General features: G+C 47.5%; 2 long non-coding RNA genes across 4 annotated transcripts in view; one reads left to right on the top strand and one right to left on the bottom strand.

Moving 5' to 3' along the window:
* Positions 1 to 19,832, top strand: part of LOC109444078 (uncharacterized) — a 53,613-nt gene that overhangs the window by 13,128 nt on the left and 20,653 nt on the right. The window contains exon 4 of one of the 3 annotated variants that reach the window (XR_012498419.1): positions 7,984 to 8,113. The exons of the other annotated variants lie outside the window; for them this stretch is intronic. This is a non-coding gene — a long non-coding RNA (uncharacterized LOC109444078). The remainder of the gene's footprint in view (positions 1 to 7,983; positions 8,114 to 19,832) is intronic. 3 annotated transcript variants of the gene reach the window in all.
* LOC109444079 (uncharacterized) overlaps positions 1 to 19,832 on the bottom strand; it is a 108,198-nt gene that overhangs the window by 795 nt on the left and 87,571 nt on the right. The window contains exon 3 of the long non-coding RNA XR_012498421.1: positions 3,927 to 4,063. This is a non-coding gene — a long non-coding RNA (uncharacterized LOC109444079). The remainder of the gene's footprint in view (positions 1 to 3,926; positions 4,064 to 19,832) is intronic.

Genomic DNA, 19,832 nt, shown 5'->3' on the forward strand with positions numbered 1-19,832 from the left:
AATGCAAAAGGGACTTTGCAGATGTGATTAAGGATTTGGACTTTGAGATGGAAAGGTTGTCTTGGATTAACTGGGTGGGCCCAATTTCTTAAAGACATGAATCCTTAAAAGCAGACAGTCTTTCCTTCTGACCCAACTGGGTCTGAAGAATGAGACAGAAGAAAAACGAAAAATTCAGTGTCAGAGACTACACTTTGAAGATAGAGAAAGCGGGCCATGAGCCAAGAATGTGGTGGTCTCCAGAAGCTGAGAAATGGCCGTGAGCTCATAGCCAGAAAAAAAAAAAAAAAGGGATCAGTGGAACTATAGCCCTGCTGACACCTTGACTTTAGTCCATTGAGACCCAGATCCGATGTCTGACCTACAGAACTACAAAAGGATAAGTCTGTGTTGCTTAAGCCACTAAGTATGGTAAATTGTTATGGATTGTTATGGCAGCAATGGAAAACTAATAGTGAGGCTAAAATTTAGTTGTGACAGGACAGAAAGGGGAAGCACACGTGCAGGGGAAATATCAAGAGGAAAGGCTTGGAGGTAGACAGGGTGGTGCATTTTCAAGGAACTGAGAGTGAATGATGTGTCTGCACGGGAGCCTCAAGTGGAAGCAGAGTGGGAATTAGCTTTGGAAGGGCAGATGGGGCTCTTTGTGGCAAGCGGCAAGGACAGAAGTAACAATAACCAGCTAATGAGACTGGGGCTGCAATGTAGATGGCTACAGGAGCCAGGCAGGTAATTTGAAATTAGTGGAATGGGAACATATAAGGAAAACAGCTGGAGGATGGTGATGAATGGCAATTAACACTTAGCTTCGGGGTGGGGAGCATTAGGGGGTGGTGGGGATGGGTGAGCTGGAGAGCACCCAGCATCCTTGCCCTGCAGGAATGTGGGCCTTTAGTGGCCAGAGAGCTGGCTTTTTCAAGAGAAGCCAGAAATCCTGAATTCTTTCCATTTCTAATTGATTTTTAACCTATGTGGGCCACCTTATCTGTGTCACATACAGCACATCTGTGGGCCAGCTTTTGACCTTTGTCTTCTGCTCCCAGCTTTCTCTCCTCCTGGTTTTTGGATTCCGTAAGCCCCAGGGGGGATTACACAATTCAGTAGTGGGAGGTCTCGAGGGGGGCAGAGTCTGGCCTTCCTGCTAGTACAGCCCAAGTAATTAATTATAAAAATAAGACATGAGATCATCCCTCCTTTTGCCACCCTCCTAGTCTCCCTAACAAGGAAAACAAAGAAGAACAAATGTTGTTCTTCCCCTTAGCCCCTGGTCTTGGATGCTGAGGAGGAAGCAGACCCCTGGCGGTCTTGCTCTTTGGCTTGACATGGAGGCAGGTGACGAGCAGCTACAGACTACACTCCTTGCTGCCCCACCCCCACCCCAGGACCTGCCCAGACTTACCTGGAGCCTTGGGGAGGGAGCAGAGTGACAGGGAGGGTAATTATTTAGATTTCTTGTCAGAAATGAATTCATGCTGCATTTACGGGTACAGAATTCAATAATTTTCTTCCCCAAAGCTACTCTTTATTCATTTGTTTATTTATTTATTTGAGGGTAATTGGTCCTTTTTGCTTTTCTTATACCACCAGATTGAGTGTTGCTAAGGAAGTGATTTTAAATGGCACAGTGCGTATATATGAACAAGGAAAGCAGGAGAAGAGGTTGCCCTGGGCCATTTCCTGAAGGAGCAGGTCCCTGTTCTTGACTGAGAGAGGGTGGGTACCTTCAGCCACTTCACAGTGAGACAGGACCCTGGTCTTAACAAAACATCTAGTCCAGGTTAACTGACAGGCTGGATGCCACGGTGGTTGGGAGCACAGGCTCTGGCTAAGACTGGCTGGGCTGCCATTTTGGATCCACTGCTTACGACTTGTGTGATCTCGGATAAATCAATGTCTCTGAGCCTCAGTTTTCTTACCTGATAGAGTTTGGGGGGAAGATTAAATAGGGTAGATTATGTAAAGTGCTTTGCTGTTATTTCTTGATGTGTTATATTTATGACCATGCAACCTAGCCCACTCATACCCAAAGTGTGAAAATATGCACATATGTGTACACTGCATGGGGATGCGTGTTTGTTCTCAGATCCATTCTCTGCCCTTCCCCTGCTTTGTTTTGCACAGAAAGGAATTATGTTTATCAGGCTCTCCAGCTGTCTGGCTTCTAAGTGGGTTTGGCCACTGGGGGGCGCTAGTGAAAGATTAACTAAAAGAAAGGGAGAAGCTATGATATCGCTCCCCTTTCTTTGCTTCCTGCGGCATCTCTAGAAACTTCTGTGCCTTCTCTATGATCCCAGCACCCACAGAATCCGGTGGAATTTCACTAATTACAATGACAAGAAAACTCTGAATATTTCCATGCGTTAAGTGCTTTACATGTACTTTAATCTTATTTAATCTGCTCAACGACACTTTGAAGAGCACGCTACAATCATTAGCCCCACTTTACAGATGAAAAACTGAGTCTCAGAGAAGTTAAACTGTCTGCTGTCCATCCTACTACTAGTCACTGGTGTAGGCAGAATGTCAACTAAGGCAGTCTGACTCTAGGGCACCTGGCTCACCAAGGTAAGTGCCTTACAGAGATGAGGGCTGGCTCAAGCCTCACTTTAATTAGCAAACCCTAACCCTAACCATGGGCTGACACCAGCCCATGCTGCACCTTCACAAGCGACACTTCCCCCTTACAGCCCCAAGAAGGGAAGAGCTGCCTCCAAAGCCTGCGGCAGTTAAAGTTTTGACAGACATCACTAACTGGACCTGAGAAAGGTTCTGCGGCTTTGATGGGAGACCAGATCCCATCCAGGCAGTTCCAGGAGATGGCTTTGCTCTGAACAGATAACTCAATATAAAGGAGAGGGAAAAGTGGAGGGGTGGAGGGAGGAACGAGGAAGGAAGAGGGGGCGGGAGGAAAAAGTCCCCTATTTCACAGAGCCCAACCCCAACCAGACACTCTCTGATGACCAGGGGAAAGGCTTTGAAAAGTGGAGGGGCAGCGCCTCAAACCCCGTTCCCTGAAAGTGGGGGTGGATCCTGGCAGACATCACATGGGGATCCCTACTGTGGAGCCAGGGAGACCAAGGAAAGAGTTCAGGTGATAGATTTAAAAAAAAAAAAAATGTTAATAGAGGACTGAAATGCATCTGGCTGTAATTCAGTTTTCTGATTCCCAGTTGGAAATCCTGGGAAAAGAATGCTGTCAGGCTGCCGCCTTCCTTCCCCACCCAGCTCCACTCACCCCAGGGTGATGCTGTGCAAAGCCGGTGCACTTTTTGTTGGTTTGTGATGTGAGGGACTCTCTATTAAATATGGCCAAGCAGGCATCTTGGCTGGAACAGCTTTTCTGTTGAGAACCTTCCTTTCTCCCAGGTCCCTGAGCTACTTGGTAGCCACAGATGATAACATCCGGAGAGGAAATGGACCCCTTTCCCCAAGAAAGATGAGGCGTCCTTGTCTCTAATTGGAAAAGAGGAACCCCATCGATGCGTACATCCATTTTCCAGAAAGGATATCTTAAGGCACAAAAAAGGGCTGGCATATTTTTTTGCTGAAATCCTTCAGTGCCCTCCTGTTGTGCTTAGAATAAAATCCAAATTCCTTACTTGGCCAACCAGGCCCTGCATGGTCTGGCCCTTGCCTTCTGGAGACCTCCCCTTGGACCAGTCTCCCTTTTGTCTGCCAAACGCCAGCTACAGGGCCTCCTCTCATTTCATTAAACACACCCTGTTCCCCATCAGTGCCACGGGCCCTTTGCACATTCACTTTTCTTGGACCTCCCCTCAGGCTGCTGTTTGCAAGCTTGGCTCCTTTGCATTCTCTGGTCTTAGCTTAAATGCTTGGTGGCATTTCTTTTCAGAGCAGAGAAGGTCAAGCCACCCCCCACCCCCCCCCGTCCCAGAGTGCAGGAACATTGTCTGTCTCGTACTCACCTATATTCTCAATGTCTAAGCAAACAGTGGTTACTCCATGAATACCGTTGATTCCATCATTGGCTGGAGGAGGGCAGGAAGCAGAGAAGCAGAGCTCGAGGAGGGGAACTGACGACTGCCCGTGTGGGTGACTGTTCCTGGAGGGGGTGGCAATGCAGAGTCAACAACTAGGAGATTCCTGGCGAAGAGGGAATATTATAAAAGGGGGTCCACATGGGCAAGAGGAGGCCTGCCCCTACTTCCAGGGCTTTCTGCATCCATGTGCAGCCTTTCTCTTCACATCTGACTGTCCACTGGCAGATGTGTGTGTAGGCAAAAGCTGGGTGGACCTAGATCCCTTCATTTTGCCTGGGCCAGTTTCCAGGGCTGGGGACACCAGCTCCTCATGCATTCACTCTCTGCTTCACGTTGCTTATCTTTGGGCAACAAAGCTGTGAGTGGTAATTCCACCCAACCCACCACATTCTCAACGATTTTGAAGTCATGCAGATGAAGCCATGCTAAGAGAAATGCTGGAAGCCAGGAAAGCAAGACACCACAACATACACAGACATGCATGTGTAATTAGTACATATTTTCAAATAATATAAATGCATGTACTATTTAAACAAAGGTGACCAACAGGGGAACTAAGGACTGTGATTTAGTTCTGTTGGGAAGAAGGAAGGAGAGGTGGGTGAATATTTCTGAGTGAGCGAAACCCTCATCTATCCAAATTGAAGGTCATAGATCAAGTGCATCATTGATAAAGCCGGAAGTGGTGGTGGAAGCAGAGTACACGGGACAGTGGAGGTGATCAGCAGAGGAACTGGAAACAGAAACAACTTTAAAAATTAAAAAGAAGTTGCCCCTGGGCTTGAGAGGGGAAGGTTGGCTTTTATTATAAGCCACTTAGTGCTATTACTTTTTAAATCCTATGTACCTATCCCTTTGATACCATTTTAAAATTTATTTTTAAAAGGTGTGTCTCAGTGGTTTTGACAAACGTTGAAAATATTTTAGATTTTCTAAAATATTCATACATTTGACTTTCTTATTCCAAAGGTGAAGATAAGTGAAAATGCAACAGGGAAAAGGGAATAGGTCAGAAGGGATGCGCTGGGTGCCGCTTAAAAACCTAGAAAGCAAGTTACGACGGTAACTATCCATCAGGTTCCCCAGGTTCCCCAGGCTAGTTGCATGGACTGTTGCCTTTTTCTGGAATGTGCCCCTGACCCACCCCCACACCATGCTCCTGGGAACATCTCAGACCCTGGACAGGCGTTATTCCAACAATCTTACTCACCACACGGTTGTGGGTAGAGAACATTAGAGAAGCCCTTGCGCCCCTGAGCCAAGTCCGTAAGCAGCACTTGAAAACCCAAATGTCCCTGAGGTTCCCAAGTCCCCTTCGGCTTGGTATCCTCCTTCGTGCTCACAGAGGCTGGAGGGGTGAGGATCGTGAGGATGGGCACCTCCCTCATGTGGTCTTTGAAGTGGGCTCCAGGTCCCATTTCCTACAGACCCATCAAGACCACAGATGTTCCCATTGTCCAGCATACATACTGGGCTCCTGGATTCATCTGGGTTCTACTGGCATTCCTCAAAAACCTCAGTCAGAGGAGAAGGGAAAACTGCAGGTGTCTCTTTCGTAAGGAGCCATCTCCCTCCCTTCTATTACTCTGTTTCTTGTCTTTCTCGATTTTTAACAAAAATGGTCCGGGTCACTCGTGCTGCCCTGGGAACCCCTCTCCCTGCCAGCCCCACTCTGCAGAGCTTTTGCTGCGTGCTGGATTTTGTCATATCCCTGCTCCTGACAGCTGGGGCTTGCAGGGTCCTGTCCACAGATGTTGCGGTTCAGTCTTTACAGGTGTGACTATGCACCAGTTATGAGACTGTTATTTTTAAGTCACCAATACCTCCAAATGAGCACTGTCTTTTTGGAAGCTCTCAACTCTCTTGGTAGAGCCAGGCACTCCAGTCAGACGGCATTAATCCTGCTGGGACCCACGCTCAGATGCCCTGTCCCATTCACACCTCTGGTGGCACTGTTCAGCCTTCCTGCATAGACTGGGAGTCCTCTGGAACCAAAGCCTGTCCCTTCTAAGTGGGCCTTGGTCTTGGGGTTGGAAGCCAGGCATGGCACAGAGAGGGTTGGCTTCCTCCGGTAGGTGTTAGGATCCTCTGCAAGTGCCCTTTGGTCTTTGTAGAACCCAGTGGTGTGGAAACAGGCAGGTGGGTGGTCCCCAAGGTGAGAAGGAAAGACCCCTCGGTGGTTTGACAGCATGTGTGTGCATCACCTACGTGGCCCCTGCTCCTTTTCCTCTTTCCTCTCCCACCTCCCCTGACTGTCCAAGGAAACTCTCACCCTCTATTTGTCCTCTGCGGGCTCATCTTCTGTCCTTTGGCTGCAGGGAAAGGACGCAGTCCACATTTCCACAAACAGCTCAATGCTGGGGCTTTGCTGAGGGCTTTCTCTTATCTCGGCTCTCTTTTCTCAGAATGGTTCGGGGCTGGTTTCAATTTGGGGATTAATCTAACCAAAGTACAGAATCTACTTCTCTGCATGGAGAATGCTCTCCAGTCTGTTGTTTATCTGTCCTGCTCCCACCTCCTCCCTTTTCACCCTAATCTTTGGAGCTTAAAAAGGCTTAAAATGCTTCTTAGGCATGGAATCGTTCTTATAAGGCCATTATTGATGAGCTCAACAGAAATGGCTTCGAAACTTTGTGTGCGAACTTTCCTCCGTGACTGCATTGCCGGACGTCAAGTGAAAGGGGAAGGAGAGGGTCCTCTGGCTCCTTTCTATTATCAGCTATTTTCTTCCTGGGGAAAGGCTGACCGTAAGAATGTTCAAATATGGAAACTCGAAGCTGCCTTAGAGGCAGAGATGCAGAGGGGCTCTGTCCCTTCGCCCGCTCATCTGATAAGATGGTGACAATCAGCCTGGAAGCCCGGGCCGCCCTGACCATACCTGAGAGAGGAGCTGCAGGAGCCCCTCCTTATCCCTGGGGATACAGCCTAAGGTCCCCCGTGGATGCCTGAAGCTGAGGATAGTACTGAACGCTGCATCTACTATGTTTTTTCCTGGGTACACCGACCTGTGACAAAGTTTAATTTATAAATTAGGCACAGTAAGAGTTTAACAACGACGAATAATAAAATAGAATAACGATAACAATATACTGTAATAAAAGTGATGAGACTGTGGCATTATTAAATAAGTAAGGGTGACTGGAACACAGGCCTTGTGATATAATGACAGTCGATCTGATCACTGAGATGGCTGCTCAGTGACTAACAGACGGGTCCACCCAGGCAGGATGCAGCCAGACAGCGAGAGATTTCATCACCCTACTCAGAATGACTCACCATGTAAACCTTACGAATCGTTGATTTCTGGAGTTTCTCATTGACGATTTTCAGACTGTGGCTGACCACGGGTGACTGAAACTGCAGAAAGCGAAAGAATCCATGGATAAGCAGGGACTATTGTATTTCTCTTCGCATCATCGTACGGCTTCTCATTCCAACCATTCACAGCAAAAGGACAGAGTAGAATCGTGACATTTAAGTTCCCCATGCAGTTTGAAAAGTGCTTTCACATGCGTTCTTTCATCTGCTGCTCACCACAGCAGAATGAGGAGAGTAGTCACGTGCCTAATAATACTTCGCTTAACGACAGACCAAATGTACAACCCTGGTCCCCTGATATTCTAATGGAGCTCAGTCCTACAGCCTGGTGACGTCATAGCCTGGGTAACGTCATAGCACAACGAATGATGTGGTGATGCTGAGTAAACAAACCTACTGCACTGCCAGTCGAAGGAAAGTATAGCACATCCAGCTAAGTACAGTGCGTAATACTTGATAACGATAATAAATGACTATGTTCCTGCTCCATGCATTTACTATACTATGCTTTGATCATTATTTTACAGGGTACTCTTTCTACCTGCAAAATAAGTTTGCTGTAAAACAGTGGCAGCAGCCTTGGACATCTTGTATCTGCCATAGCTCTTAATTACATCATTTTCTCTTGTGCTTGATTTAATCCCATGTTGTCTTATAACTTTAGTGTCACCTAAGTGTGCAGTGTTTATAAAGTCTGCATTTGTGTACAGTGATGTCCTGGGCCTTCACATTCCCTCCCCACTCACTCACTGACTCACCCAGAGCAACTTCCTGTCCCGCAAGCTCCATTCACGGTAAGTGTCCTATACAAGTGAACCATTTGTTATCTTTTATACTGTGATTTCACTATACTTTTTCTATGTTTATACATACAAATACTTGCAATTGTGTTACAGTTGTCTACAGTACTCAGTACAGTAACGTGCTGTACAGGTTTGTACCTAAGAGCAATAGGCGGTACCATAGAGCAGAGGTGTGTAGTAGGCCGTAGCATCTACATTTGCGTAAGTGCACTCTATGATGCTCATACAATGATGAAATCGCCTAGCAACGCATTTCTCAGAATCTATCCTTGTCATTAAGCAGGACCTGACTGAAAATTGTTCCCATTTGCCTGATGAGGAGACTGAGGCTCAGAGAGAGGTAATGACTGACTTAAGGGATTTCAGTTAGTAAGATGTAGTGTTAGGATTGAATTCAAGGTTCTGACACCGCAGCCCTCTGGTGGCCCATTCCTGGTCCAGCTGCTTCCCATAGCAATGAGTGAAGCTGGCAAGATGGATGATGATGGGTGACCTTGGGCCAGGTGTGAGCCCTTTGTGATATTAGAAAAAGAAACGTCCATGAATCATTTGCAAATCAAATCAAGTAGAGACTTCCTGCAATAGGATGGGAAAGAAAAGGACCCAGAGGAAAATATCGCTGAGCTGAAATAACTATGCAAAGTACAATTTACTTTGGTGAGTTGGGGAATTACAATCCAGTGACCCTAAAACCTACCACCTAAGGTATGTTAGAGCTGACCCTGCCTGTGGAACAGGGGTGTGGAATTAAGGGCAAAGCCAGATGATAGAGAGAGTGTTGACTGTTCTTGAGGGGAGCAGAGGCTAGATGTCTCTTGATACTTCCACGCCTTTCCCCTCACTCTGCATGTTTAGACAGGCTGAACTGGAGGAGGAGAGAGAATTTATGAAATGATAACTTGCCTTAGCAGCCCCCATCAATGCTGGTTTCAGAGGAAAACTGAAAGCACAAGTTTGGAGGTTAGAAACCTTTGCTGCTGACATTAGCTTTTCAATCTACGACTCGCATAGTTGAGAAAGGAGTAAATGCCTGATTGCATTCCTTTAAATGTTTGTAATATAAGACCTGGTATTATATTATATTGTATTATATTTATTATATTTTGTATATTATATTATATTATATTATATTATATTATATTATATTATATTATATTATATTATATTATATTATATTATAGACCCCGTCTGATATTATAGTAAAATGAGACCAGGTCTTATATTAATTTTTGCTCCAAAAGACGCACTAGAGCTGATTGTCTGGCTAGGTCTTATTTTTGGGGAAACACGGTATATTCTCCTGATGTGGAAGGACAAAATTGACAGGAGGTGAAAAAAATAAAAAGGAATTTACTAATAAGAAATGAGCCTGGGAGGCATGTGTGGAAATCTGTGGATACTTGTCCTGAGTTCTGGGAGGGATGAGGCCCCTGCTTGGGGATGGGGGGGCCGGGTCTGCCTCGTCTAAATCATCTGAGGAGCATGTGATATCTGCTCAGGGATTCCTGGAATACACAGTGGTGTCCTAATGAAATAATAATGGGGCATATCCCCTCCCCAGCATTTCCACAGGGAAGGCTTCCCATTACCCCAGACAGGGATTAAGCCTAATAAATTACACTTCCGGATGCGGGATGCACACAAGATGTCAGGGCTGCGTACACACACGGATGGCCCTGAGCACAGAAAATTCATTATCCTCAGGTTAGACACACAGCAGGTCCCGAGCAGCAGGAAGTGGCCTGGAATGTGTCCCAGTGTAGTGGTTATTAGAGCCGAGAAGGAAATACCAACAGTAACGTGAGGGATGTTTACCGCGGGGGAATTCGGGCTTGAGGCGCTGGGACACTGCATTCGTGAGCCCCTCACCATCTTCCTAAGAGCATATCGCCCTTTCTTGGGTCTACACCCAGGTTTCTCAACCTTGGCACCATTGACATTCTAGGCCAGATACTTCTTTGCTGGGGGTGGAGGGGGCTGTCCCGTGCATATTAGGACGTTAGTGTTATCTCTGGCCTCTACCCATTGGATGCCAGGAACATTCTTCCCTGCTACTTGTGACAACCAAAGTAGTGTATAGACATTGCCAAATGCCCCTAGGGCAGGGCAAAATCACCCCCAGTCACGAGGCACCAGTCTATACTGGGAAAGACAGAGTGATTTTGTTTCTCTGGGAGACCACCAGAACCCGATGGCTTCTGGTCTCACAGAAAGGGTACCATAGAGGCCCGGTTCCTTCCTGATCACCGAGCCAGCCGTTCTTCCCCTTGCTCACTGCACACCAGCCACTCTCGCCTGCTTGCTGTTCCTCGTGTGTACCCCCATGCCCCCTTGTTAGGGTGTGCGTATTTACCTCCGCCTGGGATGCCCTTTCCTCTTCCCCGTATTCACATGGCTCATTTCCTCACTTATCAGGCCTCTGCTCCAATGTCACTTACTTAGAGATGCTGTCCCCTGACCATTCTACTTGAGTAGAATGCTCTAAGCCCTTTCTTATTCTGACTTATACCCCGCCTCCCCCATTCTGTATCTGCTGCCCACCCTCCTCATTGGAACCCATGGCCCTTCAGGACAGGCCCTTGTTATAGACACAGCTCCTCCAATACAGCCTGGCCACCACAGGTGCTCAGGAACCTGTTGATTGGATTAGAACCAAGACTGTACCTGTGTTAGTCACCAAGGTGAACTCAGCACCTACATAATGTCAAAGTGGGCTGTTGATATGATGAATGAATTCTTGTATGCTATCCCCTCTTACAGATGTGACATGGGAATAAAATACAAATCAGACGCGACCAAGCAAAATGCATGTACTAGGTATCTGCCTGGGCCCAACTCTGCATGGCGCTGAGTTTGGCTTGGGGTCAGACTGATCTGGGCTCAAAAATCCGCTGTGGGTCCTGGTGAAAAGGTCACACACTGACCTTCGGCAAATTACTCAACTCCTCTAGGCTTCAGTTTCCTCATCTAGACAATGGGGCTACCAGCAGCCCTGTCTTGCCTGTTGTTGAGAGGAGAACATGAGATGGTGCCTACCGAGTGCTTAGCGTGTCCTGAACGCAATGAATGGCGACTCTTAGCTATATATAAACACGGCGCTGGTCCTCAAGGGACTTATACTTTCATTAGAGGCTGGGAAGAAGTGCAATGTAGAACCAGGTGGAAATATGCCATTCTCCAGAGGGGTTAGGCCTCAGAGGAGGGGAAGAAGCTATGGGGACCAAGTAGTGTTCACCTCGGAGGTGGGATGGAAGCCAGGGATGGCGCACTTGGCTCACAGTCACTTCCATTTACACTGCACTTGACTTACAAAACTCTTTCCCATTGTTGTCTCATTCGACCCTCACAACGAAGTAGAGCAGATATGCTTTCCCTCATGGGGAGGAGAGAGAGGCTCAGAGATACCGAGGGACATAACAGAGAAGAAGTGTCAGGACCCAGACCCTAATGCAGGTCTTCTGACTCTAAATTCATTCCAGTTTTCAAGGAATCAGAGGATGGCCAAACCACACAACACGGGTCTAAGAATAGCTACCGTTCGTGGCAGGCTACAATGTGCCAGTCGCCATGCTAAGAGCCGTGCAGGCATCGTCACATGTCCTAGTCACTATAGCTCAATGAGGAGGCCCTCTTAGCAGCCACTCTTTGCAATTGAGGAAGCTGAAACTCAGAGATGGAGATAATTGTTCCAGGGTCAAAGCTGGAATTCAACCTAAGAGCATATCGCCCCACTGGCTCCCACTCTGTGTGTCCAACCTCTGTGAGGTTCTACCCGACCCTCAAAGCAGGAGCAATGCAGTGTCCCATGTCCCCTCCCTTCCCACGACCTAGTGCTGTTTGAATAGGTTGGGTGATGGTGGAAATGGGGGAGAGAGGCAGGAATGGCTCTACACTTGCAACCTGACTGATTCCCACCTCGCACGTGTGCCCAAAGCTTCCCGAGGATGAAAATGAGGTGCTGGCTGAGCTTGGGGTTCAGTGTCAGCAGGCATCTCACTCACTGAGTGGTGCCTGCTGCCACCTCCCTCCTCCCAAGCCCTCAGTGGGGTCACCTTGTCAATGTGCCTTCCTGCGGGGGTGGGGGATCAGCAGTGAAGGGACCTATGGGTCTCTGAGCTACAAATAACAATCTGGGGCAGTGTGGAGCTGCAGCTGGGGGCCTGAGGTGCACTCTTTTCCAGAAGTCAGGCTCCAAGGGACTGTGTCCATTTTGACTTTGCATCCCCAGCTCACAGCCGGATTCCTGGCACATAGAAAGCACCCAGTGAATGTCTGTGGAATGAATGAGTGAATCTGTGACTGAGTGGACTGCAGTCTTTCATTCTGTGACATCCCTGCTCCTGACCTGGGCTCCATGTAGACCTGGGGATAGGACAGCATGAAGAACAGGTCTGCGGACCTATTTTCCAAAGGCCCTTGTGACCTGAGTCACCTTCTCATATTTCTGTCTCTACCATTTCTACCTGAGGTTTGTCCTAAGACTATAAGATTCACCATCTTACCTTCATGCCAAGGGCTGCAAGAGAATATTGTACCAACACATTTCTTTGGATGTCCCCTTGCCAGGAATGAGCCCTTCAGCCCCTTCTCCTGGGAGCATGAGAGTATCGTGCCTTTTCTCCTACATCCTCAACGCTTGCTCTCCCCTTCTCAGCAGCTTCGTTAGAGCAGATGTAGAAGCAAGAAAGATGGTCAAGCCCTTGAGTTACACTTTCAACAAGGAGAGCCATGCAGCTGGGTCCCCTGGGCCATCTCCCCAGTTCCCTCACTAGTTGGGAGCAGGGTGATATAAGAGGGACATTTTTCCGATCCTATTAACAATTGTTTGGGGATGAGACGAACATATGAGTAAACATAGGAATTAGAGAAATTCTCTGTGTCCTATTTATCCCCAGGAGAGGAACAGGAAGATAAAAGAACAGGGACCCCGAGAAGAGGCCAGAGGCTTCCTGCCAGTGACTTATCACTGGGAGCATCTGACGGAAAAGCTCTTTATCTGGATGCCTGGTACCGGGCAAAATATTCCACCAAGGTGGACTCAGGCCTGAGAAAACAGCACTTCCAAAAGGTTCCTTTCCCAGCACAGCCTTTCCTCAGAAGGTCGGGCCCCACACTGCAGCCCTCCCGTCCCTGGAGGGTGGACCCTAGCCTTGGGACACAGCTATGGCACGGTGGTGAAGAGCACAGGTTCTGCAGTCAGATTTCCTGGGTTCAAATCTTCCTTCTGCCACTTAGTAGCTGTGAGACCCTAGGGAAGTTTTTTAAAGTCTCTGGCCTCAGTGATCCATCTATAAAATGGGGATGATAACTCCCTCACGGGTTATGGTGAGGATGGAGTGAGTTAGAACATACTTAGGAGAATTCCTGGCACATAGTATTTGCTCAGTAAATGTTAGTGGTATTATTATTATACTGAGAGTTTAATCTTCCAACAACAAATTACCTTTATACTCTAAACTCCAACCTATGAATCAGAACCTTCCAGAAACTTCTAGATTTTTAGTCTGCGGCTAGTCATGAGTGGTAGGAATTCCTCAACGGTTTCCTCAAGGACAGGCCCAAGGTCAAGTAGAGACCCTCTTTCTGCTCACTGGCCTTGGCTCAAGGACATCTCCTCGGGGTTGGTAGGGAGTCCCCACCCATTCATCAAGCGGGCTATAGCACAGGTCCTTGTGACCCCTCAGGAAATCTGTGTCATGTAAACATTGGTGGAAATTAAGAAGGACACTGGAGAGCAGGCAGCAGAGCCCTTCAGACCCTCCCTGGGGTACAAGTGCACTACAGGTGGCCAGTGAGCTGTAATCTGCACAGTTCCTGAGCGCGGTCTTACTTTGTCCCTTACTAGACAATGCAATGGACTTAGACAGAAGAAACATAACCTGCTGCTTCATATCAGTGGATGGTTTCTCTGTCTCCCTCAGAGGACTTCCCAGAAATCACGTCAGCCATAAAAAGATGCGCTGGTTGTTTAAAATCTGTTCCATAAAAAAAGTTAGGGGATAAGATAAAAAGATCACTCTCATACATTCAACCCTTATTACGTGTCAAGTACTGGACTAAACCTTTACATACGTGATTTCATTTGATTTCCGACACAGCCCTATGAATTAGGTGCTCTATAATCTCTATTTTAGGGATGAGGGGCCCAAGGTTCAGAGAAGTTAAGTATCTTGTCCAAGGTCACACAGCGAGGAAGTGGTGGAGCCAAGGTTCAAAGGTCTGTTTGACCCTCGAGCCCAAGTGAATTTGTTATGAATTTAGAAAATGGAGTCAGATAGGAATCATTCTTCTGAACTGCCTTCTGATTGCTTGGGTATTTCAGTTAAATATACACATTCTTTCTTAGTAATAGGGAAATTAGGGGTCCTGTGCATGAGACTTATTACAAAAAAAACAAAACCAAAAAAAAAACCTCACATCTTTTCCTACTCATTCTAGGTGATATTGTGAAAAGGACACTTGACTTTTGATATGTGGTATCTTTTGAAATAACTGAATTGCAGTGAATTAAGCTATGACCTTCATCCAGTTCATCTTTTTCCTGAATGCACTCTCTTTTTGTACCCAAAATGCTTTGAGTAAAAGCGAGGCTGGACCTGGCAAGCATTAACCTTTTCCTCTCTCCCTTTCTAATATCTGCAGCTCTAGCTCTGACTCCAGTCTCTCATTTCCAGATGCCCACAGGAAATTGCCACTGGATGTCCCAAAGCCACTTCCAACTCTAAGTCTGAAACAAAGCACATCCTCTGCTCTGCGCCCCAACCCCCCTTCCTGTTGGAGGTGCCATTATCTCCCAGTCTGCAGAGCTCAAGGTCAGAGAAGCAGCTTTGATGGCATCACTTCCTTCATTCCTGATGTGGCAGGAGTTGCCGTGCCCACAAAAGCTTCCTTCCCACCATCCCAGGCATTTTTCTCCTTCGGCACTCTGTCCTGAGTTCCAACCCTCCTCACGCCTCCTCAGGACTCAGGCCCCTTTCCAATCTGCCTGGCACTGGCTGCCAGAGAGATCTTGCCCCCATACTCACCTGCCCAACAACCTTCAGTGATTCCCTTTACCTGTAGCAGCAAGTCAGCTAGGAGTCAAGGGGCTCCATAAAACAGCCCCTCTCTAACTTTTCCTATCAGATCTGTCTTCTCACTCTTAATTCTGCTTATTTTACTCCCTCTGGCTAAAATGCCCTCCTCTTTCTTCTACACTCCTTTAATCTACCTGTGTGTCAAGACCTAGAAAGTAAATTAGATAGTATGTCACTTTCCCACTCTGCTTAATTATTATAACTGCCTGGAGCTCCATAATGAGACCTCTGAGATGATATGCATGGTCTTTGTGAAAGAGAGGTATGATCAATTAGTGATGTCTGCCATGGGTGTAGGAGGGAGACATGATTGATTAGTGATGTCTGCCATGGGTAAAGGAGGGAGAAAGTGAAGCAACTTTTTGACCCTGACTAGAGTCAGATATCCTGCCTCTTCCATGCAGCCTTGAGACAAGGCAATCCTATGGATCATCTTGCCCATGATGCACTATCATATTAATAAACACTTGATTGCAGTGGGCTCTGAAAAAATTGTAAATGATATTTGCCTTGAGAAAGCCATGATTAGAAGTGTATCTATCCAGCTCTTTATTACATCCCACCCTGTTCTCTATCTGCCCTAGACAATGAAAAACCTTGCTTTTAACAACAATAGGAATAACTCTGTGCTGAGCACCATGCTGAGGTCTTGATACACATCAACTCATTTAATCACCATGACTCTGTGAAGAAAGAACTTACTAGACCAATTTTGCATATGAGAAAACGTTCGGAGTAACGAAGTAACTTGTTCAGAATCATATAGCCAGTAAGTGGTGGTACCAAGATAGACATCCATGGCTAGCTAAATTCCAACCTTGGCTTTTAGGTTGTCAGGTATTTTATGATTATTTATTAGTAGACAGCGTCATTCAGTGCCATCCTGAACACGTCACTTTGGGTGAAGGTATTCAAACAGCCTGTCAGGTCTTTGAGAGAAGATATCTGCCAGACTTTGTCATATCCTTCCCTTCCACACCCAAGTACCCAACACAGTCCTAAGCCAGAGGTGATGGACATTCGAAGTCTCTTTGATGCTCATTTTGAGGCCGGTCATGTCCTATTAGTTATCTATCTTTTATCATTTTAACATATTTTCAAGGCACTGGAAGGAGGATCGCAGATACATACAGGGTATGAGGGACTGAGCACAAAATGATTCAGGGAACCTAAAAAACTCCAGGAGACAAAAAGATCTCTGTCCCTGTGGCCTCAATGAAATCTATTTTTTTAGCTGCAGCAGCAACTTTTGGCCACAAGAGGGCAGTAAAGACAAGGCTACCAGGACCTAATCCCACCAGACTCCATCCAGGCCTCCAGAAGCAAGTGGAGGAGACCTTGGCAGCAGTTGTCATTTCTTTTATTAAAGCCAGTGGCATAAACCTTCAGATGAAAAATATCATAACAGGCTGATGCAAAGACCTAACCCATGCCTTCCTTGTATTTTCCAGCATAAACTAAACTATATGCGCTTTTATTCATGAATGTGTTTGTTCTACCTGTGTTTATTGAGCACCTACTGTATTCTGAGCACTGTGCTGTCTGCTGAGGATGACAGATAAGTAAACTGACAACCTAGTACAGGATTCTAAAAGGTGTCTGCAACCTCAGAAAAGGCACCATGTTCCTGGAAGAGTCCAGGAAAGCATCTCAAAGGAGGTGACATTTGAGTTGGGTCTTGGAGAAGGTCTAGTTCACCAGGTAGAGAAGACTGGGGAGAGGACATCCTAGAAAAAGGGAGCAGGAGAATGGCAGTGGCAGAAGTCACTGGAGTCAAAGCGAATTTTTTTACTGCTTGGCAGGGATTTTGATGGCTGGGATTTGATGGCTATCTTCAGAAGGAGATTCCTGAAATTCTGCCATCTCTTTTGGTCAGGTTTATAACCATCCATATGAATAGAGCTATCAGCTCTGGCTAAAAGGGAGCAGTGGGAGCCATCTTTTCTAGAAAGTTCTTGTGGTCATATTCGTCCTGAGCAGTTTTGTGGGAGTTCCCAGCAAGGGCAGCATGGATCCTCTTCTGGAACAAGGCCAAAGAGGCAATGCTGGGAGGGAACCCCTACAGGTGCTCCCAGCCCCCCGTCCACGACTGGGCTGAAGGAAGGCTGAGGGCTCAGCTCTCACCTCTGGAAAACCGGCCGAAGTCCCCCAGCAGCTGGATTTTCAGCCCTGCTTTTTCTCCCTGAGCTCTTTTTCCAGAATGTCCCTTCCCCTTTTTCTCCTGCTTTAGGCCTTGTCTGGGTTCTATGGCAAACAGTAGCTGTGCTGGCAGTCGATCTGAGCCGCTGGGTACAAGGCAGGGGCAGGAAGTTACCGGGTCATTGTCGTCAGCCCTGAGCGCCAATCTAGGTCAGGTCCACATCTTGGCTGCATGAGCTTGGACTTGACACTTAACTTCTCTAGGCCTCTACTTCCTCATCTGGGAAACAGGCATCATAATCCCTTCCTCCTAGGCTTGTGATGATGGGGAGCAGAAGTAACTGTCTGTGAACTGGGGTCCCAGGTTAGGGCCTGGGTTGTGGACCCCAGCATGTCTGAGCATCTCGGGGGCAGAGACTGGGCATGTCAGGGTGTCGGGAGTCCCTGGGCAAGGGCCATAAGTTAACTGGCCCAGGGAGCCCACTGAAGGAAGTTGGGTGCTCTCCCTCCCTCAGCATGGGGAAACCCAGTGAAGAAACCACAGCCAGAAACTGTTGGGGCAGAGGGACCCAAACCTGTTGTCTACTCCCGTGCTGTCTCTTAGCCCAGGGGAACTGGGAGCTGAGAGGGCGTGAAATGAACAAAGAAGAGAGTTTGACATGGGAGCCAATCCCCTGGGAGTGCTAGGGAGAAAGTCATGACGGCCTCCCTCTCAGCCGCCTCACCACAGAGCTAGCTGCTGGTTCTCCATGGCAGCTCAAGAGTGGGCAGGACGGGGTGGAAGGAGGGATCACATCAGTCACTGTGTCAGGGCTGCACCCATGGCCAGGAAGCGGGATATCAGCCCAGCAACAGGGGAGCCCAGGGGACAGGGTCCTGTTTGTCTGTCCATCATCAGCATCACAACAATAATCAATCACAAAACAGTAGCTTTAATTAACTCAGCCCCCACCACCTTTCAGGCATTTTCTGTACATGAAAGGTTCACAACAATATTTCTAAGTAGGTGTCATTATTCCCATTTTACAGATGAAGACACCAAGGTTCGGAGAGTCTAAGGAACTTAACAACTTGCTAAAAAGCAGCAAAAGCCAGGATTCAAATCCTGATGCACCTAACTTCATACTTCCTCTCTCTGTTTGCCCACTGCCTCTCTGGAAGAATTAGTCCTCATCCAAAGGACAAAGACCACGTCATTATTTTCAACAATTTGGTTACTTTGAGTTTAAAGACATCTAACGCAGAGGCAGATTTTGAAAATCAGCTGATGCATGAGGGATGCACAGTGATAAAACCTGGGTGCAGAAAACGGCCTTGGGGGAGGTGGCCCACAGACCTGGAGGCCAGGCCTGTGTTTTCCTGTCCTCCTACTCGACCCCGTCCGAGCAGGTTGGGACTCTTCGCAATGTCCCCTTTTTCTCCTCAGGCTGCCTGGGATGCTGACATCTTGCTCCCTGCAGGATGGGACTTCCAGCTTCTGCCCCACTGGAAGCCAGTGGCTGAGAGCCAGACAGCCCTTATTTCAAGTCCAAATAGTGGCTGTGCAGCCTCGGGCAGGTCTCCTAACCAATCGGGGTCTCAATCCCCTCATCTGTGAGATAAGCTAATACCTGATTTGTACATATCGAAGGGGACACCGGTTATGGGAATCACCATTATTTTATGTACAACTGAAAAAAGTTTTTCAAAAAATGCTGCCAATTAAACTATGACTCTTTGCTAGGATTCCGTGATCAGTCAGACACACCCAGATTGTGGTGATATTAAAATATGCAATGGGTGTCTGTTTTAGAATGGGTGACATATGACTACGGTCCCCATATACCACCCTCAGTACAGTGCCCGGCATGGAGCCTTCGCCCAGTCAGTGGGAGCCAGGTGAGGCTGCATTTTCCGTATCATCTCGTGTTTACAGGGTCCCCACCAGGATTCTCTCTGCCCTCTGGGGCATCTTCCAAAGTGCCCCAGCACGGGCACCCATCTTCTCGCCTCTCGTCACCCCTAGTCTCTCCCCACGTCATCAGCTCTCAGGAGCAGTTTCTCTCCGGTCAAGAACATAGGCCAAGCCCCTTCAGAAAGGAAGAGAAGGAAAGTGGCTTTAAAAGTTCTTGGAGAAGATTTCTTTTTCTCTGTTTTTCTGGTCAGCATGTCAGACCCCTACCTGGCTCTTTGAAAGCTTGGCTGCAGGGAGGCCAAGTACACTGCAGAACGTCTGCACTTAGGCAAAACTTTCCTCCTGCCGAGGTGTTATTGAGTCCTCTATTGCATCCCCAGCTCTGCACCACTCACTCCTTGAAGAGTGAGGCCTTTTCCACCTTCTTGAAGGACATTCATGATCTGCCTGAAGAGGCAGAAGTCAAATTTGGTGGCTCTCCAACACACTGAGCCCTGCAGAGCAACAAGCCAGGGCCTGCAAGCCCATCCCCTGTAATTGTGATTTATCCAGGAGCCATTGGTCACCCACCAGCTGGTGGAAAAGTGTGACAGGAACAGGG

The sequence above is a fragment of the Rhinolophus sinicus genome, linkage group LG07 (genome assembly GCF_036562045.2).
Source record: "Rhinolophus sinicus isolate RSC01 linkage group LG07, ASM3656204v1, whole genome shotgun sequence".
Classification (NCBI taxonomy): Eukaryota; Metazoa; Chordata; class Mammalia; order Chiroptera; family Rhinolophidae; genus Rhinolophus; species Rhinolophus sinicus.